Source organism: Pan troglodytes, chromosome Y (assembly GCF_028858775.2).
Source record: "Pan troglodytes isolate AG18354 chromosome Y, NHGRI_mPanTro3-v2.0_pri, whole genome shotgun sequence".
Taxonomy (NCBI): domain Eukaryota; kingdom Metazoa; phylum Chordata; class Mammalia; order Primates; family Hominidae; genus Pan; species Pan troglodytes.
In genome coordinates this window covers 19,732,265-19,759,402 of record NC_072422.2, presented here as the reverse complement: position 1 = coordinate 19,759,402, position 27,138 = coordinate 19,732,265, and the positions used below count along the sequence as shown (strand labels likewise).

At 40.3% G+C, this 27,138-nt stretch overlaps 1 long non-coding RNA gene and 1 pseudogene across 1 annotated transcript; both read left to right on the top strand.

Moving 5' to 3' along the window:
* The first annotated feature begins 10,568 nt into the window (after positions 1-10,568).
* LOC100609390 (uncharacterized) lies at positions 10,569-15,270 on the top strand. The gene is made up of 3 exons (XR_010155019.1): positions 10,569-10,677; positions 14,494-14,604; positions 15,134-15,270. It is a non-coding gene; the product is annotated as an uncharacterized LOC100609390 (long non-coding RNA).
* An 87-nt stretch (positions 15,271-15,357) lies between these two features.
* On the top strand, positions 15,358-17,141 carry LOC134807004 (tubulin beta-8 chain-like; annotated as a pseudogene).
* The last annotated feature ends 9,997 nt before the right edge of the window (positions 17,142-27,138 follow it).

The window sequence follows — 27,138 nt, the reverse complement described above, 5'->3', positions numbered from 1 at the left end:
CTAAAAACATTCAAAAAATTGAAGTAATATCAAGGATTTTCTCTGACCACAATGGAATAAAACTAGAAATCGATAAAAAAATGAATTTCAGAAACTATACAAACACTTGAAAACTAAACAATATGCTCCTGAATAATCAGTAGGTCAATAAAAAAGTTAAAAAGAAAGTAGAAAAATTTCTTGAAACAAATGATAATGGAAACATAGCATGGCAAAACCTATAGAATATAGTAAAAGAGGTACTAATAAAAAGGAAAATTTAAAACTATAAGTGCATACATAAAAATTAGAAAACTTTAAAATAACCTAACAATATATCTTAATTAAATAGAATAAAAAGGCCAAACCAAACTCAAAATTAGAAGAAAAGAAATAATAAAGATTAGAGTGGAAATAAAGTTAAAATGAAGAAAACAATGCAAAAAATCAATGAAACAAAATGTTGATTTTTTTGAAAAGTAAAACAATTGACAAATACTTACAGAGGCTAACTGAAGAACTGAGAAGATACCAAGTTCATAAAATCAGAGTTGATAAAGAGACATTACAAGTAACGCTTCAGAAAATCAAAGGATCATTAGTGGCTAATGTGAGCAATTGTATGCCAACAAATTAGAAAACCTAGAGGAAATCAATTCTTAGACACAAACAACTTACCAAGATTGAACTAGGAAAAAATAAAAAACCTGAACAGACCAATAATAAATAACAAAATTAAAGCCATAATAAAAAAGTCTGCAGGACCAGGCATAAAATAGAGAAGGAAAGAACGTTTTCAAACTCATTCTTTGAGGCTAGTATTAAACTGATATCAAAACCAGACAAAGACATATTAAAAGAGCAAACTACGGGCCAATATATGAGAATAATGATGCAAAAATTTGCAAAAAACCTGGAAACCTGAATTAAACAATACATAAATAGATAATTCATCATGGGCAAGTGGGATTTATCCCAGACATGCAAGGATGGTGCAACATGCAAATTAATCAATGTGATATATCATATAAACACAATGAAGGGACCAGGTGCAGTGGCTCATGCCTGTAATCCCAGCACTTCGGGAAGCTGAGGTGGGTGAATCACCTGAGGTCAGGAGTTCAAAACCAGACTGGCCAAGATGGCAAAACCCCATATCTACAAAAAATGCAAAAATTAGCCAGGCGCCATGGTAGGCACCGGTAATTTCAGCTACTCAGGAGGCTGAGGCAGGAGAATCACTTGAACCTGGAAAGTGGAGGTTGCCATGAGCCAAGATCATGCCATTGCACTCCAGCTTGGGTGAAAGAAGGAGACTGCGTAAAAAAACAAAAACAAAAACAAAAAACAGAATGAGGGACAAAACCCAAATAATCACTTCAACTATGCTAAAAATTATTTGATAAAATTTAACATTCCTTAATAATTAAAAGCCCTTTGAAAACTGGGTATGGAATGATACCTCAACATAATAAAAGTTATATGTGAGAGACCCACAGCTAGTATGATACTTGGTGGGGAAAAAACTAAAAGCCTTTCCTCTAAAATCTCGAAGATGACAAGAATATCCATTTTTACCACGGTTATTCAACATAATTCTGAAAGTCCTATCTGGAGCAATCAGACCAGAGAAAGTAATAAAAGGCATCCCAATTGGAAAAGAAGTCAAATTACCTTTTTTGCTGATGATATAATTTTATATTTGAAAAAATATAAAGACTCATCTGATAGAGTTTTAATATGTATCCTCTCCCAAATCTCATATTTAAATGTAATTGTCGATGTTGGAGGTGGGCCTGATGAAAGGTGATTTAACCATCTGGGTGGATTACTCACAAATGGCTTAGCACCATCCCATTTGGTACTATCCTCATGATAGTGAGTGAGTTCCCATAAGATCTGGTTATTTAAAAGCGTGTAACAACTCACCTCTCTGTTTTTTGCTCCTGCTTTTTGCCCTGTGATATGCAAGATTCTGCTTAAACTTCTGCCATGACTGTAAAGTTTCAGAGGCCTTCCCAGAAGTGTATGCTAGTGCTATATCTTCTCTATAGCCTGTAGAGACACAAGCCACTTAAACCTCCTTTTTTAAAAATAAATTTTCCAGTCTCAGGTATTTATAGTGATGCAAAAATAGATACATAGAGAAAATTGGCACCAAATTGTGGAAAATTGTTATAAGAATACTTGAAAATGTGGAATTAACTTTGTTATTGGATAAACAGGCAAAAGTTGGAGGAGTCTGTAGGACACAGAAGAAGCCAGAATAATTAGGGAAAGTTGAGATCTTCTTAGAGTCTGGTTGTATGGCTGTGACCATAATTCTGCTAGTGATCTGGACAGTGAAGGCTGGGCTGAGGAGTTCTCAGATGAAAATTAGAAACTTATTAGGTCTGAAGCAAAAGTTATGCATGTCATCTTAGCAAAATGGTTGGCTGAATGTCTGTCACGCCCTAGGGATATATAGAAGTTTGAATTTGTAAGTGATGATTTAGGGTTTCTGTTGGAAAAATGTCTAAGCAGCAAAGCATTCAAGATGTGGCCTGGCTGCTTCTGTCAACCTGTGTTCACATGTTGGAGCAAAAAAACAAAACAAAACAAAAATTTGTAACTTATACTTTTGATGGAAGCATAGTGTAAAAGCTTGAGAAGTTTGTAGTCTAGTTAAGTGTCAGAAAAATAAATAGCTTTTATAAGAGAGGAACTCAAGCAGGCTATGGAGCAACCACTTGTTAGAGATATTTGTACAACCTAAAAAAAAAGCAATTGTTGATAGCCAAGACAATGGGAAAGAGGAATTGAAGGCATTTTAGAATTCTAAAAGCCAGCCCCCCATCACAGACCCTGGGGCCTAAAAGAAGACAATAGTTTCTGAGATCAGACCCAGCACCTGCTGCCTTGAGTAGCCTTGGAACATGGCTCCCTGAATCCTGGCCACTGCTCATGCTCCAGGTGTAGCTCAAATTGGCCCACTTACAACTATAGTCAATGCTTCAGAAGGTGCAATCCATAAGCCTTGCTAGCTTTCATGTGGTGTTAGTCCTGTGGGTGTACAAAATGCAACAGTTGAGAATTTGGAGCTTCCACTTTTATTTCAAAAAGGATGTATGAAAAAGCCAAGGTGTGCAGGCAGAAGCATGTTGCGGAGGGGAGCCCTCATGGAGAACCTCTACTAAATCAATGCAGAGAAGAAATGTGGGGTTACAGTCCCCATGTGGGCTCCCTAATGGGGCATGTCCTAGTAGATCTGTGAGGAGAGGATCACTGTCCACCAGACTCCAGAATGGTAGATCCTGTACAGCTTGCACCTTGCACCTGGAAAAGCTAGAGGCACACAGTAACAGCCCGTGAGAGCAGCCATGGGGGCTAAACCATGCAAAGGCACAAGGTTGAAACTTCCCAAAGCATTAGTGTGTCCTGGAAATGGGACACAGAGTCAAAAATAATTATTTTGGAGTCTTACAATTCAATAACTCCCATTCTGGGTTTCAGACATGCATGGGTCCTGCAGCCCCTTTCTTTTAACTGATTTCTTCCTTTTAGAATAGCAATATTTACCCAATGTCTATACCCAATTTATGTCTTCGAATTACCTAACTTGTTTTTATTTTATAGGCTTATAGGAGGAAGGAACTAGCTTTGTCTTAGATGAGACTTTTGACTTTTGAGTTAAGTCTGAAATGAGTTAAGACTTTGGGGATTATTGGGAAGTCATGATTGTATTCTGAAATATGAGAAGGATATGAGATTTGAAATGGCCAGGGGCAAAATGATGTAGTTTGGGTGTGTGTTCCCACCAAAATCTTATATTGAAATGTAATCCTCAATGTTGGAAGTGGGCCTAGTTGGGAGGTGATGGAATCATGAGGGCAGGATTTCCATGAAGAGTTTGGCATCATTTGCTTTGGTGCCATTCCCACAACAGTAAGTTTTCATGAGAGCTGGTCATCTACAAGTGTGTAGCACTTTCCCTTTGCCTTTGCACTTACCATGTGATGTGCAAGCACCGGATTTTTTCTTCACCTTGATTGTCAGTTGTCAGAGGCATCCCCAGAAGCAGGGTCCAGGGCTATGCTTTCTGTACAGCCTCTAGAAACATGAGCCAATTAAACCTATTTTCTTTATAAATTAACCAGTCACCAACTATTTTTATGGCAATGTGAGAATGGCCTAATATATCCACCAAAAAACTGTTAGAAGTGATAACTTCAGTAAATTTGCAGAATACAAAATCAACATATACAAATCAGTAGGATTTCTATATGCCAACCATCAACAAACTGAAAAAGAATTCAGAAGAGTAATCCTATTTGCAATAGCCATAAATAAAACAAAATGTGTGTGAATTTACCAAAGAAATAAAAGTTCTCAACAATTAAAATTGTAGAATACTGATAAAAGAAATGAAAGAGGACACAAAAAATGGAAAGATATTTATTTGTTCACAGGTTGGAAGAATCAGTATTTTTAAAAATGTCCATACAATCCAAAGGAATCTGTACATTTCATGCCATCTCTATCTAAATAACAATGACATTCCTCACAGAAATAGAAAAAACTTCTGAAATGTATATGGAACCACAAAACACCATGATAGTCAAAGCTATGCTGAGTACATAAAACAAAAATGGAGGAATCCCATTACCTGGTTTTAAATTATACCATCAAGCTATAGTAATTAAAACAGCATGATGCTAGAATAAAAATAGAACATAAAGACACAGGGAATGAAATAGAGAACTTAGAAACAAACTCATGCAGCTAAACTAAACTTATTTTCAACAAAAGTGCTAAGAACATACAACAAAAAATAAGACAGTTTCTGTAATAAGTAGGGCTGGGAAAACTGGCAAGCCATAGGCAGAAGAATGAAACTAGAACCATATTTCTTGCCACATAAAAAAATCAAATTAAAATAATTAAAGACTTAAACTTAACACCTCAAACTATCAAAGTTTCACACACACAAAAACGGGGATACTCTTTAAAGCATTGGTTTGGGCAAAAATTTCTTAAGTAGTGCCCCATATGCACAGACAACAAAAGCAAACATGGACAAATGGAATTACAGCAAGTCAGAAAGCTTTTTTAAAGTGAAGGAAACAATAAACGATGTGAAGAGAAAACCCACAGAATAGGAGGAAACATTTGTAAATTACCCATGTGAAATGCAATTTATAACTACATGATATGGTTAGGCTTTGTGTCCCCACCCAAATCTCATATTGAATTAATCTCCAGGTGTTGAGGGAGTGACCTGGTAGAAGGTGAGAAGGTGATTGGATCATGGAAGTGGTTTCCTCCATGCTCTTCTTCTGATAATGAGTTCTCATGAGATCTGACGGTTTTATGAGGGGCTCTTCCCCTTTTGCTTCGCATACAGGCTGTCTCACCTGCTGTCATGTAAAGGTGCCTGCTTCCCTGTCTGCCATGATTGTAAGTCTCCTGAGGCCTCCCCAGCCATGTGAGTCAATTAAACCTATTTCCTTAAAAATTAGCCAATCTCACCAGGCACAGTAGCTCACGCCTTTAATCCCAGCACTTTGGGAGGCCGAGGTCGGTGGATCACAGGGTCAGGAGTTCAAGACCAGCCTGGCCAAGATGGTGAAACACAGTCTCTACTAAAAATAAAAAAAAAAAATAGCTGGGCATGGTGGCTGGTGCCTGTAATCCCAGCTCCTCAGGAGGCTGAGGCAGATAATTGCTTGGACCCCAGAGGGGAGGTTGCAGTGAGCCGAGATCGCACCACTTCACTCCAGCCTGGGTGATGGAGCAAGACTTAATCTCAATAAATAAATAGATTAATAAATAACCCAGTCTCTGTTTCTTTTAATAGCAGTGCAGAAACAGACTAATACACTACATTATATTGAGTTAAAAGAATTCTATAGAAAAATATGTAGTAACCTAATTAAAGAGTGGACAAAAAATTTAAATAGACATTTATGAAAAGAAGACATACAAATGGCAAACAGGCAAATGAATAGATTCTCCACACTACTGATTATTATAGAAATGCAAATCAAACCAAAAATGAGATATCATTTCACTCCAGTAAGGTGGCTTTTATCCAGAAGTCAGTCAAAAACAAATGCTGGTAATAGCCAAGATTTGGAAGAAACCTAAATGTCAATCAGCGATGACTGGCTAGAGAAAATGTGGTACGTATACACAATGGAATACTATTCAGCTATAAGAAAGAATGAGAGTCTGTCATTTGCAATAACGTAAACAAAACTGAAAGTCTTTATGTTAAGTGAAATAAGTCAGGCACAGGAAAAACAAATGTCACATGTTCTCACTTATTTGTGACTGCTAAAATTTGAAACAATTGATGTCATAGAGATAGAGAGTATAAGGATGGTTACCTGAGGCTGGGAAGGGCAGTGGGGGAAGAGAAGGATAGTGGGGATGCTAACTGGGTACAAAAAAATTGTTAGAAAGAATGAATAAGGCAGTATTTGATAGCACAACTGGGTGATTACAGTAAATAATAATTTAACTATACATTTTATAAAAACTAAAAGAGTATAACTGGATTCTTTATAACACAAGCTATAATTGCTCAAGGGGATAAATAGCCCATTTTTTATTATGTATTACCCACTGCAAGCCTGTATCAAAGTATGTCATGTACCCCTATAAATATATACACCAACTGTGTACCCACAAAAATAAATTAAAAATCAAAATTAAAATGAAAACCAAGGGGAGGAGAGTATAATGAGGTATGCGTGACCCATGGCTTGAACTTGCTTTTCAGGTTAACTTTGGAAGGTCCTTATCCAAGAAGAGGGGTCCATTTGATCACTGGAGGCTTAAAAATTAATTTTTAATTTATAAGGGGAAAAAGAATGTTTAATCCTGAGCCATAGCTCTCAGTTAATCAATCCCTGCAGGGAACCCTGTTCTTTACTCTGGAAATAAACATTATTTTTCTTTTCCACTGAATAACACCACATTTCAAAATGATGGAAACATCTTGAAACTAAAAGCCTTATTAAATTTGATTTGGTTTCAATTATACGTGATTAATCACATGTGTTCCAGAGTTTGTCCTCAGTCTTCTCCTTCTTTAGGCTCACGATCTGTTGAATTTGCTCAGCTCCCTGCTGAACAGCAGGAAATCAGTTAGAATTACTTAAAAACCTCATTGTGACTGGAAGCAGTGGCTCATTCCTGTAATCCCAGTAATTTGGGAGGCCAACATGGACAGATCATTTGCTGTCAGGTGTTTGAGACCAGCCCGGCCAACAGAGACAAACCCCATCTCTACTAAAGATACAAAAATTAACTGGGTGTGGTGATGCATGTCTGTAATTGCAGCTACTTGAGAGGCTGAGGCAGGAGAATCACTTGAACCTCAGAGGCGGAGGTTTCAGTGAGCCAAGATGGTGCACTGCACTCCAGCCTGGGCAACAGAGGAAGACTCTGTCTCAAAATAATAACAATAATTAAATAAATATAGATAAAAATCTCATGTTTCTAACAAAATTTCTTTTGAATATCAATTGTATCAACTTGCATATTAACTATAATCATTTTGTTTACTTTATCTCCAATCCTGAGAAATCTTTGAGGACTAATTTCACTCTTTTCTGCCATTTTGGTAAATATATCAATTCCATCAAACAAAATGCGCAAAATTCCTGAGAAATAAATTTTATCCTTGAGCAGTAGGCTTGCTTTGTTAGAGGAAGTCATGGTTACCAAGCTTCTAGTTTAATAAACATAACTAGAATACTCTATCTTAATATGAGTACCTAGGTACTCACAAGGCATCTAGAAGGTTAATATTTATGGTCTGAAAATAGCCACATTTTTAAGCTGGCCACAAATTACAGTTGCAGAGTATTTATGGCCATACAAGACAGTTTCCACCAAGCCTGAAAAATGTATAAATATCCTAGGTGTGCAGCATTTTTTCCTTAAAGATAATATTAATGAGCTAGCTTAGGTCAACGGGGTAATGACCATTGTTAAAACCAATAGCTCCTGACTTTAGTGAATACATCTGCACCTTCCAAGTTTATTAATAACTGTTTCTCTTTATACTTACTTATAAGTAGAGATACTCATAAAAGACAATGCATTCCTGCTTTTGTTTTCTGAGGATGCCCAACTCTGCAATGGAGTCACTTATAATAATCTTGCTTCTTTCACTGTGCTCTCTGATTCACCTCAATTTTTTCCTACACAAGATCTAAGAATCCTACTTTGTGGTCAGTATCAGGACCCTCTTTTCCAGCAACATCTTTCAGCAACACCTTGAAGGGACACCAAGACAAGACCCCCACTCCAAGGAAAACAATCCATACAGAATCAATCACCTGGCAAGCAGGCCATCTTTTAGAGTCATGAAGCCATTCTGGCGGGCAAGAATGATTATCCACTATTACTAAAGTGAGAGGCCCTAGTGCATAATGTTAGGGGGAGAGACTTAGCCCAAAAAGTTATAGACCTGGGGGTGTCATACTCACATTAAACGCCAAGCTCACAAGGTTAGAGGCTCTGGGGTATATTGAGAAGAATGGACTTGGCTAAACAAGATGTTTGCCACTTTCTCTTTTTGGACTGTCCACCTGGTGCTCTCTGTCCCTCACCTGAGTGCTCTGCATCTTGTCCCCTTTCTGCTCACTGCCTCTGTTTTGTAGTAGTCTGTAGGCTGCCCCATGAAAGAGGACCAAAACAGTTTAGCTTTTACTTTCCTCAATAATCCTCTGACTTTTAGCTGATTGCTTATTTAATTTGCCACTGGTCCAAGTGACACTGAAGAAAAGAGGTGTCTTGGAACCTAGTATTTTTTACCTTAATTATCAGAAAAGATCAGCAGTAACCTCTCCATCATTATGACTAGAAGTTGAAATGTGGCATTTAACAGTCTTACATGATAAGATCAGATATGCCTGTTTAGTGACAACCTCTTTTATGACAACCCTCTGCAAACAATTAGCATCAATATGGAGAACATGAGACGTTTGCTTAAGAGTTTTCTCTTATTTCTTAAGCATAAGATCATCTTTGAAGAGCTGGTATAGGGCAGCTGGACCCTACTTTCTAAACCCAGCATGTCATTTTTTCCCTGAAAGTGTGTCAGTTTTGTCATAGCAGTGTGAAAATGGACTAATACATTTCAATATACAAGTTACAGCCTTCCCATTTTCCCTGTTTGGTCTGACTCATTCTTTTGCAGCTTAATTTGTTTTATAGAAGAGAAAGTGAAGGGGAGGAAATACATTATACACAGGCATCTCTGATGCTTGGTCAGGATTAAAAAATTAAAATCAGCTTGTATATGTTTGATGGAAGAAAAGACAAAATAGGGATGGCACATAATTGATTACCTTTTCAATGCAAGTGCCTCTTAATATCAGGCTTCTCTTAGCTGAGGCTGAACTCTGCACTGCCAGTCCAAGCACCCCATAAGAACGCAGTCAGGCTCCTTCCAGTTCTGGTGAGGTGTGCAACATGTTATTAATTCCTTCTAGTTTTCCAGGGTAATCTCGTGTCCAGACATCATCTTTGCCCTGCCCTTCGAGTCCTGTCTTACATAGATACACGAAAACACCCGAGCTTCACCAGAACAACATGCCCTGGGGTCTCTTATCAGCTGGCAAAGTTGAATCTTTGCCCTCTCTGGGAAGTGGCAAATGACAATAGGGACACTATGTAGCTACATGTACCCTTTTCTGTGTCTGAATCAGCCACATGCAAGGAAAAACTGAAACAGCTTTCAGAGGTTCTAGGAAAATTCATAGACAAATTTAAGAGGCTAACCTTGAAGTATGATCTGACCAGGCAATATTTGCATACATTTATGTTTACCTGCCGCATGATAGAAAAACAGTGTATTATGGGAGTGACTAGAGCACATGCTAATAGGGCGGCAGCCTGCAACCGGAGACATGGCAACTATCAAGTAGGAGGCACAACAGTGCCTGAGCAGGAACCAAAAGAGAATTAGGATCTAGAAAAGGGAAATCAATTAGGAAGAAAGTGGGATATACAGGGAAAAAATTATGATCATTTGACTCCTTGAAGGAATAAAAAAATGCATGATGTAAGTTTTTAATTTTTATAAATCTGGAAAATTGCTCAGGGAGAAGATGAATACCTAGCTTTATTACAAGGGTGGATAATTTAGACCCTGAGGAAATACACTAACACTGCCAGACTCCAAGAAGGGACAGGCATTGCGGCATTGCTAGGAGTTTATTTTATAGCCCAGTCTGCTTCTGATATCTGCAGGAAGCCGCTGAAAGCAGCCTTAGGGAGTGCTTAGGGACCCAGACTCCCATGGGTCAGCCGTTAGACTTGGCTTTTGCAGTTTTCCATCACAGGAATAGGGCAGAGGAAACAAAATAAAGCAAACCTCCCAAGAGGCCAGCTTCTAGCTACAGCCTTGTGCTCTCCACCCCTTCAGAGGCAGCCCCCTTAACCCCTGGCCGTCACAGAGGAAGTGAGAAGGTAAAAGTCCCAGTCTGTGCCTCTGGCCCACTATGCCTTGGATATAAATCAATGTGACTTCTGTAAGAAGGTCAGCCACTGCCGAAGGAAATACACTGTGCTTCCAAGGCAGCCATCATCAGCACCCAGTAGATCCAAAAGTGGTAGGGCCTGATACTTCCTGCATCTGCTCTCATTGGACTATTACCTATCGAGAGATGGAAGAGCCTCAGCCGACTCTTGAAGTGGAAGGTAGGATTATTAACTTCTTATTAAGTATGGGAACAGATGACTCCGTCCTGAGTAAATACAATTGGCTCCTGTCTTCTCACGATGGACAAGCCCAAAAACACTGCTTTTCTTATCTTCTAAGTTGTCCTCCAGGGATTCTGTGTTTCTCACCTGCCTTTTTAGTACTGTCTGAATGCCTGACCTCTTACTGGGGAGAGGTTTATTGAATCAGGAGACTATGTCATGGTCACCTTCACAGATCATAAAGCAGAGAAAGTGTTACTTTTGTTCCTGACCCCTCAGGGGAAAAAGAAGTTAAGAATGAGCTGTCACATTTACCACCTGAGCTGTTGTCTCAAGTAAATCCTAAGGTTTGGGCCACACAAGCTCTGGGAAATGCACTAAACACCTCCCACATTCAAATCCAACTTCAGCCTAGTGCTCCTCACCCTCAGAAGAGACAATACATTTTAAGGCGAGAAGCATGAGGGGAAATTCAAACCCTTATCGCCATATTATTGTCATATGAGTTATTAAGGCCATGAGAGTCTCCTTACAATACTTGCATGTTACCAGATGAAAAGCCTAATGGAAAATACAGATTTGTCAGAAACCTTACAGCATTAATAAACGCAGTTGTCTCCATAAACCTCATTGTCCCCAATACTTACCCAAGTCCCAGGGGATGCAAAGTGGTTTACATTCTTAAACCTGAAAGATGAATTTTTCTGCATTTCAGTGCATCCAGTTTCACAATATGTTTGCCTTAGAATGGACTGATCTGTATATGCATTCAGCCTCAAAATTAACCTGGACAGGCATCTCTGAAGGGTTCTGGGATAGCCCCCACTTATTAGAAAATGCTCTAGCTAAGGACTTAAGAAATCTACGATTGCAAAGGACACAATTATTCAGTATGTAGGTGACTTGCTCATTGCTAGTCCAACTAAAGAAGACTCAAATAATAATACTGTTAAATTGGTAAATTTCCTGGGAATTTGCAAATATAAGATATCACCATACAGGGCTCAGATTTTGACTGAAAGACTTAAATATTTGGAATCTGTCTTAACCTTTGGAACTGATCCACATCCCTAGAAGATAAAAAGTTATTTTAGTCATGTGAGGATCCCAGTCCAAGAAATGACTGTGGGCTGTTTTAGGAGATGGCTGGGTACTGCTACTTATGGGTACCCAGATTTGGACATGTAGCCAACCCTTATATGATACACTAAAGAGAAAGTTTTAGCGCTCCTAGAATGTAATTAGAACTACAAGCAAACCTTCAATACTTTTAAGGAGAAATTGGGCTCTGCTGCAGTTGTGGGAGTCCCCAAGTTGGATCAACCATTTGTACTTTATGTGGCCAAAAAGCAAGGCATAGGCCTTCGGTAATCTTGTCACAAAACTGGGGAATATTCCAAGGCCAGTAACCTAATTTTCTAAGCAGATAGACCAGGTGGCCTCAGGGTGGTCTTAATGTCTTAGAGCTATTGCTGCTACAACTTTTCTAGTAGGTAAAACTAATAAACTAACATTAGGACAGCACCTACAGGTTTTTGACCCCACATCAAGGAAAGGTCTTCCTAGAAGCTAAATGGCACCAGTGGATAATAGGAGAATATTTATGAAGGTATCAGGCCTAATTGCTAGACACTCCAGACATAACTCTTAAAGCCTGCCAAACCATAAACACAGCTACTTATCTGCCAGAGTCCACAGGTGCTCCCAGCCTTTCTGGCATACAGGTTGTATCAGTCTATTCTCATGCTACTAATAAACACATATCTGAGGCTGGGTAATTTATAAGGAAAAGAAGTTTAATTGACTCACAGTTCTACATGATTGTGGAGGCCTCACACTCACGGCAGAAGGCAAATGAGGAGCAAAGTCACATCTCTTACATGGCAGCAGGCAAAAGAGATTGTGTAGGGAAACTCCCTTTTATAAAGCCACCAGCTGTAATCCCGTCATTTTGGGAGGCCAAGGTGGTGGATCACCTGAGGTCAGGAGTTTGAGACCAGCCTGGCCAACATGGTGAAATCCCATCTGTACTAAAACTACCAAAATTAGCCAGGCATGGTGGTGGGCACCTGTAATCTCAGCTACTCAGGAGGCTGAGACAGGAGAATAGCTGGAACTTGGAAGTCAGAAGTTGCAGGGAGCTGAGATCATGCTATTGCATTCTAGCCTGGGCAACAGAGAAAGGCTATGTCTCAAAAATAAAAAATAAATAAATAAATAATAAATAATCAAACCAATAGATCTCATGAGCCTTATTCACTGTCACGAGAACAGCATGGGAAAGACTCATCCCCCAATTCAATTACCTTCCCCTGGGTCACTGCCATGATATATGGGAATTATGGGAGCTACAATTCAAGATAAGATTTGACTGGGGACACAGCAAAATCATGTCACAGGTTATAAAACAAATTTATTCTAGGAGGCCAGACTTAAGAGAGATGAGCCCCTTGCCCCTTGACCATCCCAAGGAAGAGTGGTTAACAGACGCAAGTTCTTTTTTGCATCAGGGAAAACAGAAGAGCTAGATATACTTATTAGCACAAGAGAATCAAGGCACAAGCATTGCTGGCCTCTACATCAGCTCAGAAAGCTGAGTTAATTGAACTTACTAGGCCCCTGCAGTTGGTAAAGCATTTAAACGTTAACACTTACATTGATTCCAACTATGGTTTTTTAGTGCTTCATTCTTATGCTGCAATTTGGAATGGGTAACTACCCGTGGCTCCCAAGGGCTTTTCCATAGAACATCATTCAGATTTTTAGCTTCTTAGAATGCTGTTTTGCTGCCAAAACTGACTATAATTAATTGCAGAGGTCATCAAAACAGAGACTGACCATGTAAAAGGAAATGCCCTGGTAGATGCTGCAGTCAAGGCCCCTGGACTGAAAAGGCCAATTAAGCTATGGGTGTGCTGATTAGCATTCACAGAACATAGGGTCAGAATACTCTGAAGAAGTACAAAATTGGGCCAGGGATTGCAGTTCAGTCCAGGACCCCTCTGGCCCGCTGAATGATGGTAATAAATTACTAATGCCAAGTACCAATCATAGGAATATAATTCAGCACTTTATGATTCTTTTCATCCTAGAAGAGATTCTTTGTTTCTGTTAATATCTCATTTGTTTATAGCGGTAAATCTTTTCAAGACAATAAAACAGGTGACTCACCCCTGTGAGCTCTGTGCCTGACATGACCCAAAAGGCCAGCGAGTTTCTCCTTCTCCAGTTAAACGTGTCCAATATTGATGAATCTATCCAGGTGAGAACTGGCACCTCTAATTTACTCAGATGTCTTTCTGCAGGAGATTCAAATATTTGCTAACTCTTACTGATACCTTCACTGGTTAGATCATTGCCAGAAGAAATAACTTCTCAGTTTGAGTAATCTAAAAGCCTGCAAAGTGACAATGGTCCATTTTCAGCGTATCCCAACACCTATCCTCAGCTTTAGGAATCCAGTATTACTTTCACTCTGCATAAAGACCACAGTCCTCTGGAAAGGTGAAAGGGCTAATCCTACTCTAAAGAAGACTCATGCTAAATCAAATGCCTAATATCTCTAACACCCATAACTTACTGAGGGTTTGAACTGCTCCAAAGTAAAACTTACAATTAAGTCTTGTTGTGTTAACATATGGAAGGTCTTTCCTAACCACAGATCTCCCAATAGATGAAAAGACTCATCAAGTACAAAAATATGTCATCAGTCTAGGATAGGTGCAAGGCACTCTGTGAATACTGAAATAAGAGGCTTCCCCTCCCACATGGGAGGAAAATTCAGTTTCATGTCAGCTAGGGATTTAATCTTAGTAAAGACGAGGGAGGAAGTTCTCCAGCTGACCAGCTTTCCCCAACATCGAAAGGACCACAGCAAGGCCACCTGAGCTCCCCAGCAGACGTTCAGCTCCAAGGGATTCACAGGTGGGTACACCTGTGTGGAAGTAAAGCTGTTGCTTATTCTGGGAGCCCAATCCGAGGTTGAGGGAGGCGGGCGAGGGTCTATTTAAATGTTGGCAGAGGGCGGGCTGGGTCGCTGCACATCTGCTCTTCCTTCTCGCATTTCCCCTGCCGCCCTAATCCCGCCTTGGCCATGAGGGAGATTGCGCTCACGCAGACCGGCAGTGCGGGAACAAGATCGGTGCCAAGGTCGGCATCCGGGGCTCTGAGGTCCCAGCTCCGGCCTACTGGGTGGCCAGGGAAGATGTTGGCAGTGGCAGTGGCTTGGGCGGTGCCCCCGAATTGCAGCCCCTGGGCTCCCTGCCGGGGACTCAGTGGAACGGGGAGGCTGACTAGTCGGCAGGGGTGGACCCCAGGGACACGGCAGCCTAGGGATGTGGTTGCGGATGAGGGTTGGGGTGGTAGAGGAGCTAGGAGAGGGGCTGGGGCGCCTCCAGCTCCCTGGCCTCCGTGACTCAGCCCTGGTCTGTCTGACCCCACTAATCTCTTGTAGTTCTGGGGGGTGATCTCTGATGAACATCCCATTGACTCCGCTGGCACCTACCACGGGGAGAGCAACCTGCAGCTGTAGCGCATCAACGTGTACTACAACGAGGCCAGCGGTGAGAACCCAGACCTTCTCCGATCGCCATCCTGGGAACGGCGGCCCTCCCCCTCGCTAATACCCTCCTGTCCCACTCAGGTGGCTGGTACGTGCCCTGCGCTGTGCTCGTGGGCCTGGAGCCGGTCACCATGGACTCTCTGCGCTCGGGGCCCTTCGGGCTGATCTTCAGGCCGACAACCTCATCTTTGGTGAGCTGCGAGTGAGGACTGCGTTGCGGCTCCTTAGCCGGAGCAGCTCATCTAGTAGTTCCCGAAGGTCATAGCTGTGGGAATTGTGCAGCCAGGGCCTCTGAACATCCTCCTATTCTCCCAGTGGCTCAATCTGCCTCTCCTAAATGGGCTTTGGGAGGAAGCCCCAGGCGTCTCCTCAAGGTGAGGAGCTACTGTTATAAACTCCCTGCAGGGAACTGAGCTGGGGCCGTGGCTACTCTCTTCCCTGAAAATAGGTAGGAGCCACCTACAGCGAGGTCTCTTAGCATGTCTGAGGTTTGAGTCCTGACTTAATTTCTAACACGGGAGGCTGCTGTCCTGTAACTCTGCGGTACGGGGTTTCATTTGCTCCACCTGAAGGATGAATGGTGCTTTCACCTCACATGTGACACTTGGTCCATTTTGCATTGTGGTGGTGACCACTGATGACCATACACCTGGCACTCAAGTGACTGACTGTACTGTCTTACAGGTCAGTGTGGGGCTGGAAACAAGCCCAAGGGGCACTATACAGAAGGTGCGGAGCTGATGGAGTCAGTGATGGACATTGTCTGAAAGGAATGTGAGAGCTGTGAATGCCTGCAGGGTTTCCAGCTGACCCACTCCCTGGGTAGGGGAACTGCGTCTGGGATGGGTACCCTTCTCGTTAGTAAGATCTGGGAGGAGTATTCAGACAGGATCATAAACACATTCAGCATCCTGTCCTCGCCCAAGGTGTCAGACACCATGGTGGAACCCTACAATGCCACCCTGTCAGTCCACCAACTCATAGAAAATGCAGATAAGACCTTTTGCATAGATAATGAAGCTCTATATGACATCTATTCCAGAACCCTAAAACTGCCCACACCTACCTATGGTGACATGAACCACCTGTTATCTGCTACCATGAGTGGGGTCACCATGTGCCTGGGCTTCCCAGGTCAGCTGAATGCTGACCTACAGAAGCTGTCTGGGAACATGGTCCCATTTCCCAGGCTGCATTTCTTCATGCCTGGCTTTGCCCCACTGACCAGCCGGGGCAGCCAGCATTACCAGGCCCTGACTGTGGCTGAGCTTACTCAGCAGACGTTTTATGCGAAGAATATGATGGCTGCCCCTGTCATGGCTGCTACCTAATGGTGGCTGCCATTTTCAGGGGTTGCATGCCCATGAGGGAGGTGGAGGGACAAATGTTCAACATTCAAAATAAAACAGCAGCTACTTTGCTGACTGGCTCCCCCACAACGTAAGAACAGCCATCTGTCACATCCCACCCCAGGGGCTAAAAATGTTGGTCACCTTCATGGGCAACAGCATTGTTATCCAGGAAATCTTCAAGCATGTCTCAGAAGAGATTACAGCAATGTTCAAGTGCAAGGTCTTCCTCCACTGGTACACGGGCGAGGGCTTGGATGAGATGGAGTTCACTGAGGCTGAGAGCAACATGAATGACCTGGTGTCTGAAAATTAGCAGTACCAGGATGCCAAGGCTGAGGAGGAGGAGTTTGAGGAGTGTGCTGAGGAGGAGGTGGCCTAGAACTTTCCTTTTCTTGGGGAAAGGATGGAAACTATGTGGATTCTTTTTGGTGTTCTGACAGCCCTGTGTCACTATGCAATTGTTCATTTGTGTCTTCTCGTCTTCTCCTGATGCAGTTTAAAGCATTTTTATAGTATGCGATTTTGCCTACTAAAGTACTCTCATAACATCTGGTTTCACCTCTAACTTCTTTCTTTAGGCTCTCTGGCTACGGCTGCTAGATGCCCTTAGTTGTCCTGCAAGGCTGAAGCTGTCTGGGCTTATCACATGCCCAGTAACAAGCATTTGGCTGGCTCCAGGAGGGGTTGGCATGGGCTGTGGATGTGGCAAGTAGTATTCACATGAACGTATGGATGCCCTGGGACTTGGGCAGCTATGTGATGGGAAACCTGTTCCTGAAGGCAAGCCTTGGCTTATCCCATGTAGCAAACTTCCAGGGGAATAGCTGGCCCTCTGTTTCTGGAACTTTAAAAGTGGTCAGTGACCCTGGTGGACAATGTCCCAAAGTCCTACCTCAGGGTAGGAACGTGGTCAGACAGCTGATTATGAACCAGCATTGAAGGGTGGGAAAGTAGGACCCCAGCCACTCTATCACCATGATGGACTGGGTGTGAACGTGTGTCTTCATTCTCTTAATGAGGTGGGCATGGGGTATCTGGCAGGGACTATTGGGCAGGAATCAAGTCCGGTGTCTGCTCACATGCACTGAACCCTATGTAGAAGGTTATTAGGTCCTGGGGGCCATAGATGGTGGTTGCTGGGCCTGTGTGCTCGGGGCAGTCTCTCCAAAGGCAAAGATGGGGTTTCTGAACAGGACCTGGGGAGACAGGCAGATGCTCACAAGTGCTGCTTCCCCCATCTGGCAATCAGTGAGAAAAACACACAAGTGGAGGTCTTACCTGCCCCAGTCTGGAGGGCTGATGCTCTCTGGAAAGGTGGTTAATACACACTGTCTGCTGTCTCTCTGTCTCCCACTCCAAAACTTCAGGGCAAAAATAATCCAAGATTGTCAGGATGAGACTGGTGAGGGTGGCACCTTTGGGGATAGGTCCTTTAGCCTGGCAGAGTCTCCACCCCAGGCTTCTTGGGGAGCCTGGACTTCAAAGCCTGCTTTGGGGAAGCTGTCAAGAGATGTGTGTGTGAGCTGGGTGCTGGGCAGCCTGACAAGACAGTGCTTTTCTACCTAGCTCTTGTAGAATTTGTCGGTGGCCTGTGTAATTACCTCTCGGTAATTCCCACCCCACCCTCATCACACAGATAAAATGAAGCCAGCATAGCCTGGGGGTCGGCAGATGTACAGGTTCTACCGCAGGAACCCTGGGCATACCCACCTGCCTCAGGTGTGTCAGGGAAAACAGGCGAGGCCCCTTTCTTTTTCTTCACTGAATGTTGACAATGGCCTTTTGCAGCCAAATGGCAACAGGCAAGCAGGAGAGTGCCTCATCTTGAAAGAAGTGGCTCCTGGAAGCAGCTAGGAGGTGGCAGAGGTCCCCCATACTCCCTTAACCTGTTCTCAGAGCAGGAAAAGGGGCCTCTGTGACAGCCCTCCTCAGTGGCTCTCACTCTCTGAGGGGTGTGCTTGCCCACCCAGGTGTGCCCCCATATGAAATGTTTTTGTGTGGACCTGGTTGGGAAGGTTCAGCTGAAGCAACCACTGGAACCTGCCCACATGTAGTATCTCCAATGACACATGGGGTCAGATGGTCCTTCTGAAGTGGTACACCCAGAGTTGCACAGAGGGCGAGTCACTGCTGCAGTTCCCATCGGGTCTGAATGTGGATTAGGCTTGGTACCCATGTATTTCCCAATTACCTGGTTCCATCTGGGGGCTTCATGGAGAGGAGTGGTGCTTTTCCAGGCCTCTTCTCCATATGCCAGCTACAGGCCCAGATTTCCCAAGTATCTGGAGACCCCCCTTCCAGCCTGGCAAGCATGGCATGTTGTGGGGGAAGGACATCAAGTCTACAGGCAGCAGAACCTGTCTGGGTAGGTTCTCTACCCCTGGAGGCCACTGGTTGTTTACCTATTTGGGTGAGAGTTGGCTTAGGAACTCAACATTCTTGTAGGACTTCAGAACACTATAGACAGGGGCCCAGGAGGGAGCAGGGGCTGGCAGCTAATCAGTGTAGTAGGGGTTGTAGGGCTCAGTTTGGTCTTGCAGGGAATTCAGAGGGCTTGGATTTGCTGAAGCTCTAGAAAAGTTTGGGCTTGGATATGGAAACAGCATGGATCAGGGGCCCTTCTGCATGCAGAAGTCTGAGTAGTTACACCCTGGTGCATCCATAAGTGTTCCTCACCTGGAGCACAGCTGTGGGTAGAAGCTGGGAGAGCTGTGGAAGGAAGAGGAGGCAGAACGAGTCTCAGGGCAGCCACAGCAGCCACGCAGGGCCTCTGCAAGTGAGACGCAGATCCAGCCTGTTGGCCACTTAGCAGCTGCTTGGACGGCTGCAGATCACCTGACCTCTGCTCACCAGTAGATGGGGGTTGCATTAGCACTTACCTTCAGGGACTTCTGCAGCTTGAAGGGGAAGCACACACCACAGGATGAGAAAGCACCTGACTCAGGCAAGCTTCTCCAAGAGCACCACATCAGATTAACATCCAACCTGTACAGGACACCATGAAATCTCCCCACCCCTCCTTCCAGCTGTAAGAAAAGGGAGTCTTTGTCCTAGGGGAACAAGCACAGGCATACTTATGCAGTGAGCACATGGCCCAAGTTGTGGAAAGGCCCTTGGATGCATGCTGGTTTCACCAACAATCTGTGGGTTGGGTTTGGCCTGGACCCTTGGACCCCAGCAGTCCAGTACCCCCCTGCATGGGACAGGACTGGGAGGTGGGTGTGAGGGCTGAGCTTTGATGGAAGCCATTATTTGGCTTCCTGTCAAGTGGTACAGGTGGTTGTTGGTGGCTCCGTTTTGAAAGACCTGGGTGATCACCCAAGGAGTGAAAATTGCCTTTTTTATGAGAAATTACCAAAATTCGTGCAAGCTCATCTGTTGAAAAGGTAAGAAATGCTGACAGTTGGCTTCACCTGCCCCTTCCCCACAAGTAACTTGTGTTCAGGGGTGGGTTTTCTTCCTTCCCAGACTTTCCCCTTTGCATGTAGCTGTGTGCATGTACTTTGGCATGTACACACACACTTTCCCTGGAGGGATTATTTTTATTTTTTTATTTGGGGGGATAACAAGTGAGTCAGCCTGACACTTGCTTATTTGGTCTTTTAAGTGTGGAGTCCTCTACGGAGTGGGCATCAGGTACTTACTAGCTGGCCTCTGCCAGCTGTTTGGCTGCCCCGGTTTCTGCCCTTCACAGAAATGCTGGCCACCTGGTGTGACATTCAGTTTCCTTGTTTGCAGCTAGTATGAGACAAGTGGATCAGGGACATTATAAACTGAAAAAGCGCACTACATGCAGAGGGAAAGAATAAATGACCATGTGTGTACTGAGATGACAAACATTGTTTTCGCCTAACATTTGGGCCCTGAGAAAGGGCATTTATGTTTTACTTTTTATTTAAAACAGAGATAGAAGAAATATTACCAGGCTTTCTTTTCCATTATCCCCAAATCCTACTTTACCCCCTCAAGTTTACCCACCTCTGAGAGAAAGAGGAGCTCTCCTGGTTAATGAGAGCCTGAAATAATTGAACCAGGTCACAGGGTAAAGGTCATACTGCTTCTGTCTCCTTGTGAATCACTTGCTCATCTCAGATATTTCATAGCTCCCTGTATAAAGATAGATGTGTTATCCTCCTAGCCTGCTTTCTTGGTTTGATACATGCCTGAGAGCACGTGAGAGCACTTAAGGTCTAGGCTGATTGGAGGACTGTTCTGCCCACCCCATCTCATCTATCCAGCTCAGCCTGCATGCATGCATTCCCTCATCTGATTTCTGAGTAGGGGATGGGAGGTCTCACATTGACCTCAAGTTCCTGTGACTTTTTCCACCTCTGTTTTCCAAGGCAGCCTCTGCTGTGGGACTTGTAATGAGATTTGTGAAGTCAGTATCTACTTTTCTTGTGTGGGTGTTTTATAAAGTAAAGCCCTGGAGGGGAATTAATGTTAAAGGTACAACAAACCTCTAACCTATAAACATCTAAGCCTGACCCTTTTTTGGTGGTAAAATATATATAACATAGAACTTACTATTTTTTTCCATGTTTAAATGCACAGTTCGGTATATTCACAGTGTTGTAAAACCATCTCCTTAATCCATATCTACAACTTCTTTATCGTCCTAAACTGAAAGACTATACCCATAAATAAGTCTTTGAATAGAAGACTGATGCAGTTGACTCCATAAAAATTCAAACTTTCTATGAGAGAAAAATACTTCAAATGACTCATAGACTGTGGAAATAGATCTGCAACATACGTGACAGACAAAAAGCGAATTTACATAATATATATATATCCTAAATTATTAAAAGACTAGCAGTCAAATTGAAAAATGGACAAGGGATGTAAAGAAACAGTTCAAAGAAACACATAGATTTTTAAATATTTGCTAATTTTTTACTGTGGTAAAATATGTGTAATAGAAAATTTAAGTACATTAGGCACAAATACATTGCTGTGCAACTATCACCGCTATCCATTTTCAAATCTGTTTTATCATCCCAAAGTGAAACACTGTATCCACAGAACAATAGCTCCCGTTTCCCTTCCCCCTATCCCCTGGAAACCACATCCCACTTCTTGTGTCTATGAATTTAACCATTGTAGGTTTGTTATAAAAGTGAAAATCATGTAGTATTTGCATTTTTTGTTTTAATCTTTTCAAGGTTTATGTTGTAAGATGTATTAAAATTTCTTTTCTTTTTAATGCTGAATAATATGTCATTGTGTGTATGGCTCACATTTGCTTATCCATTCATCTGTAGATGGACCTTTGGGCTTTTTCTACCCTTTGGCTATTCTGAATGCTGCTACCAACATGGGTGTTCAAATTCCCACTTTCAGTTTTCTGGGGTATAGGCCCAGATGTCGAATTACTGGATCACATAGTGATTACTGTTTTCCACAGTGGCTGTGCCATCTTACTTTCCCACCAGCAGAGTGCAGGAGTCCTGGCTTCTCCACATCCAGCATTTGCTGCTTTCTGGAGCTTTGTTGTTTGTTTTAGTTTGCTGCTGGTGGTTTTTTTGATGGTAGCTATACTTACATGTGTCAGTTGGTATGACATTGTGGTTTGGATTTACTTTTGTCTCATGATTACTGATGCTGGGCTCCTTATACTGTGCTTACTGGTCATTTGTATATCTTCTTTAAAGAAATGTGTATTTTAAAACCTTTGCTCATGTTTAAATTTGATTGTTTTGTTGTTGTTTCTGAGGTCTTTATATAGCCTGGATATTAATTACTTGTGAAATATATAAACGTGTGAATATTTTCTCCCCCTCCGTGAATTGTATTTTCAATCTATTGATTGTATCTCAGATACACAAAAGCTTTTCACTATGATGAAGTTATTTTTGTGTATTGTTGTTTTTGTTGTTGTCTATGCTTTCACTGACATATCCAAGAAATTATTGCCAGATTCTATGTTATGAAACTCTTTTCCTATGTTTTTTTTCTAAGGGTTTTATAGTTTTAGCACTTACAATTAGATGTTTGGTCTATTTTAAATTAAGTTTTTTATGTGGTGTAAAGTAAGGGTCGAACTTCGTTGTTTTTCATGTAAATATTCCTTTGTTAACACCGTTTTTAAAATACTGTCCTTTCCCATTGAATACTTTTGACTACCTTGTTAAAAATCATGACCCTATTTTTTGGTTCTTTATTTCTATTGCATTGATCTTTCTGTCTGTCTCTATGCCGGTACAACATTGTCTTGGGTACTGAAGCGTTGCAGTAAGTTTGAAACCAGGAGGTGTTACTCCTCTAATTTTGTTAGTTTTTAAGATTGATTTGGCTACTTGGGGTTTTTTGAAATCTCATCTGAATTTTAGAATAGGTTTTTCTATTTTTGCAAATATTGGAATTTTTATAGTGATTTTATTGAATTCATGGATGACTATTGATAACAATGGCATCTTGACAAGGTTTTGTCTTCCAATCCATAATAAACACATGACGTCTTTTCATTTATTTGTATCATCTTTAATATTTTTCTGCAATGTTTATAGTTTTTGCTGTACAGGTTTTTCATTTCCTTGGTTAAGTTTGTTTCTAATATGTTATTGTTTTGATGCTATCATAAATTATACTGTTGTCTTGATTTCTTCTTCACATAGTTTATTATTATTGCGGAAATACAACTAATTTTGTGTATTGATTTTCTATCCTGCAGTTTTGCTGAATTTTATTTACTGCATCTGACAGTTTAACTCACAGAAACTAAAAGACTTTTAACATATAAGATTATGTCATCTGCGAACAGATAATTTTACTTTTTCAAAAATTGGAATATCTTTCACTCTTTTACTTGCCTTTTTGTTGTAACTAACTAGAATCTTCAGTACTATATTAAATAGAAGTAGTGAAAACAGGCATCCTTGTTTTTGCTCTTAGAGTAAAATCTTTCAGTCTTTCACCATAAGGTTAGCTGTGTGTGTGTGTGTGTGTGCATTTTTAATATAACATTACATCGACATTTTATTTATTTTTATAGCTTATTAAGTATATTTTTATGATTGTGGGTTACATTTTGACAAATTCTTTTATTTGATTAAAATGATCACATGAGGGTTTTTTCCTTCTTTATGTTAATGTGATATTAAACTGATTTTCATGTGTTGGAACATAATTTTATTTCAGGAGTCAACTATACTCATTCATAGTGTGTAATCCTTTTAATGTACTGATAAATTTCAATTGCTGGTATTTGTTGAGGATTTTTGAATCAGCATTTGTAAGGGATGTTTGTAGTTTTCTTATAGTGTCTTTTTCCGGCTTGGTGTCAGGGTAATTCTAGCCTCATAGAATAAGTTAGAAAATGTTACCTCCTGTTCAACGTTTTGAAAAAGCTTGAGAAAAACTGGTGTTAATTCTGCATTAAATGTTGGGTAGAATTCAACAGTGAAGCCGTCTGGTCCAGGCTTTTCTTTGTTGTTGGGTTTTTGATTACTGATGCAGTCTTCTTGCTGAATCTCCTTTCTGAATAGGTTTATTCAACTTTTCATATTCAGTCTTAGTGGGTTTTTTGTTTCTAGGAATTTGTTCGTTTTATTTATGTTATTCAATTTTTAAGTGTACAGTTTCTTATGGTACCCTCCTACATTCTTTTTTTACTCCAAAAATTTGGTAGTAATGAATCCATTTTATTTTTGAGTTTTGTAATTTGAGTATTCTTTTTTTCTTAGTCAATCTAGTTAAAGGTTTGTCAGTTTTGTTGAACTTTTTCAGAGAACAAACTTGGTTTTGTTGTATTTTGATATTTTTCTATTCTCTTTCACTTATTTCCACTGCTATCTTTATCATTTTTTATTCTGCTAACTTTTAGTTGTTCCCTCTTTTTCCCTCTGTTTTTAGTTCATTAGCTATATAGTTAAGTTGTTGATTTGATATCTTACTTTTTATAATCATTTATAACTATAAATTTTTCTCTTATGCTACTGCTTTTGATGTATGTCTTAACTTTTTGTATTTCATAATTTTAATTTGTCTCTAGATATTTTCTGTTTTCTCTTGTGATTTATTCTTCTATCCATCCTTGAGTGTTTAATACCTGTATTTTTAGACATAAAATATGTAACCCACAGAATTTTCTTGATTTGTTACAATTTTGTTTGTTGTAAATTTTTATTTCAGACTTAAACGTGTGTATCAGCATTTGTTATGTTCTCATAAACTTTGTAATACATGAAGATTCCTGGTCCACATATGCAAGCCTCTACATGAATATTATTTTGAAGCATTATCCTTCTATTTTAATATTCCAAATGTCTATATGAAATTGAGATCTTGGTTTCTGAGATGAAATCATGATAGGTGACTGAGAAATCCTTAAAAATTAGCCAAAACTTAAAATTAAGTTACAGTTTACCTTCAAGATTCAACCTGAGTCACTCTGTATTGCTGGTAATAAAAAATAAGTCTTTAATGGAATAAAAGCAAATTTCAGAGAATGTTTTTTTCCCCCTAGTTGACATTGAAATTGAAAGCCATAAAAAATTTTATGGCCTTAGGCACTGTTTACTTTAGAATTCCAACTTTTCCTAGTTAAAATTTTCCTAAACAGATTCCTGTGAATTTGAAAGAAATAATTTTTTAGTTGAAATGCTTAAGCGTATTTAAGAAGTTAAAGCTGTTGTGCTTATTCTTGCCTTAAATAGTTTATGTAATGTAACTACATTTTAAAAGTTTGACTGTTAAGTTTCTCTAAACTTTGGTTAAGAAGCAGAAAGCATTACATGAGATTTTTGACATATGCTTTCAAGAAATCTCTTTTAAAAATGTTAAAGGTAGAACTGTTTAATTTAACATAAAAATGAATCTTTAATTATGTGTTTGCATAATTTGAAAAAGTATGTCCCACAGCTTTTTTAATGCCCAAGAACGATACATATTTTCCTTTAGTAATATGATGATAATAATTGTAGTTACCATGAGTGTTATGCCACATGACATGCAAAATTCTTTATGTATATTCATCTTCTAATCTTCAGAATTGTCTAATAAGTTTGACAAATTTATTATCTCCATTTTTATAACCATTATTCTTGATTCATTATACAGCCTCATCAGTTTTCTGTGCTTGATTCTTTATGTATGTTTAGTTTGTTCATGTGCTTTTATTTCTAATAAACATTTAGAAATTAGAAATTTGAAAACTGAGATTTAAAAGTGGAATAAATTGTCCATGGGACACTCAGCTACAAGACACAGAGCCAGGATAAAAACTGGCATCTGTCTGACTCTAAAACCTGCAATGTTAACCACTGTAATCCCAGACAAACTTCCTTGATCATTCTACATGAATTAACGTATCTGTCTCTTTCTTCTCTCATTCTTCATTTTTGTTCTTAGTACTCATTACAACTTGACGTGAACATGTAGATTTTTGTTTATAGAGATGGGGGTCTTTCTCTGATAATCATACACGTATATTTTTAATTTGCTATCTTTCTCTCTTGCTGTTTCGTTCACTGTTCTCCTAAAACAATTACAGCCATTTGTATTGGTTTGTATGTATCGGTTGATACTTAAATAAATGAATGAAATTAGTGTATTCTGTACAGCATTAGTGCATATATTATTAAAGCTGTTATAGATTTTGTGTTTTCCTCTCTTTAAATTTTTCTTTCTATATTGCAGCACTCCCCAGTCTTTTCAGCACTAGGGACTAGTTTCGTGGAAGACAGCTTATCCATGGACTGGGCAGGGGGACAGTTTCAGGATGACTCAAGCACATTACGTTTATTTCATACTTTATTATATTGCATTGTAATATATAATGAAATAATTATACAACTCACTGTAATGTAGAATCAGTGGGAGCCCTGAGCTAGTTTTCCTGCAACTAGTCAGTTCCATTTGACAGTGATGGGAGACAGTGACACTCAAAATGTGGTGCTTGTGTCCAGTCTACTTCATAATTTTGTTTTGATTGCTGTCACTGGAAAAAAACTCTGCTTCACAAAGACAGGATTTTGGAAATGGAAGCAGGAGTTTCAGTGATACTGTTAACAAAGAGATGTCAACGCTGCTATGGAGAACAGCAATGGCTTCACTATCCTTAAATTTTACATAACATTTGCTATTATAGGTTCTTCTCCCTGTTCTAATTTTTTTCTGATATCTCTCCTCTTAAATGGTACGTATAATCCTGTTATTTTATTTCTAAATTTTTAATGCTTTTCAATACCTGCAGGTCTTTACTGAATACTTCTATAATCATTTAACTCTAATTCTGTTTCAATAGCTAAGCTGCCCATTTGATATTTCCATTGGTTATTATACCTATCACAAACTTGATAAATCTGAAATTTGGTTCTATAGATAATTTTCTTGTAATAGTTTAAATATATATTCAAAAATTATTTGAAGCTCTTCAAAAAGTATGAAGGATCTTCAAAAAGTTCATGAGAAATGCATATGGAGAATAAATTCTGCATAGACTTCAAAAATATTTTGCGACTAAATAAACTTTTACTAACTTTGTTATAACATGTCTGAACAGGATCTAATTTGGGGAATTATAATAAGGAAACTAAGACACCA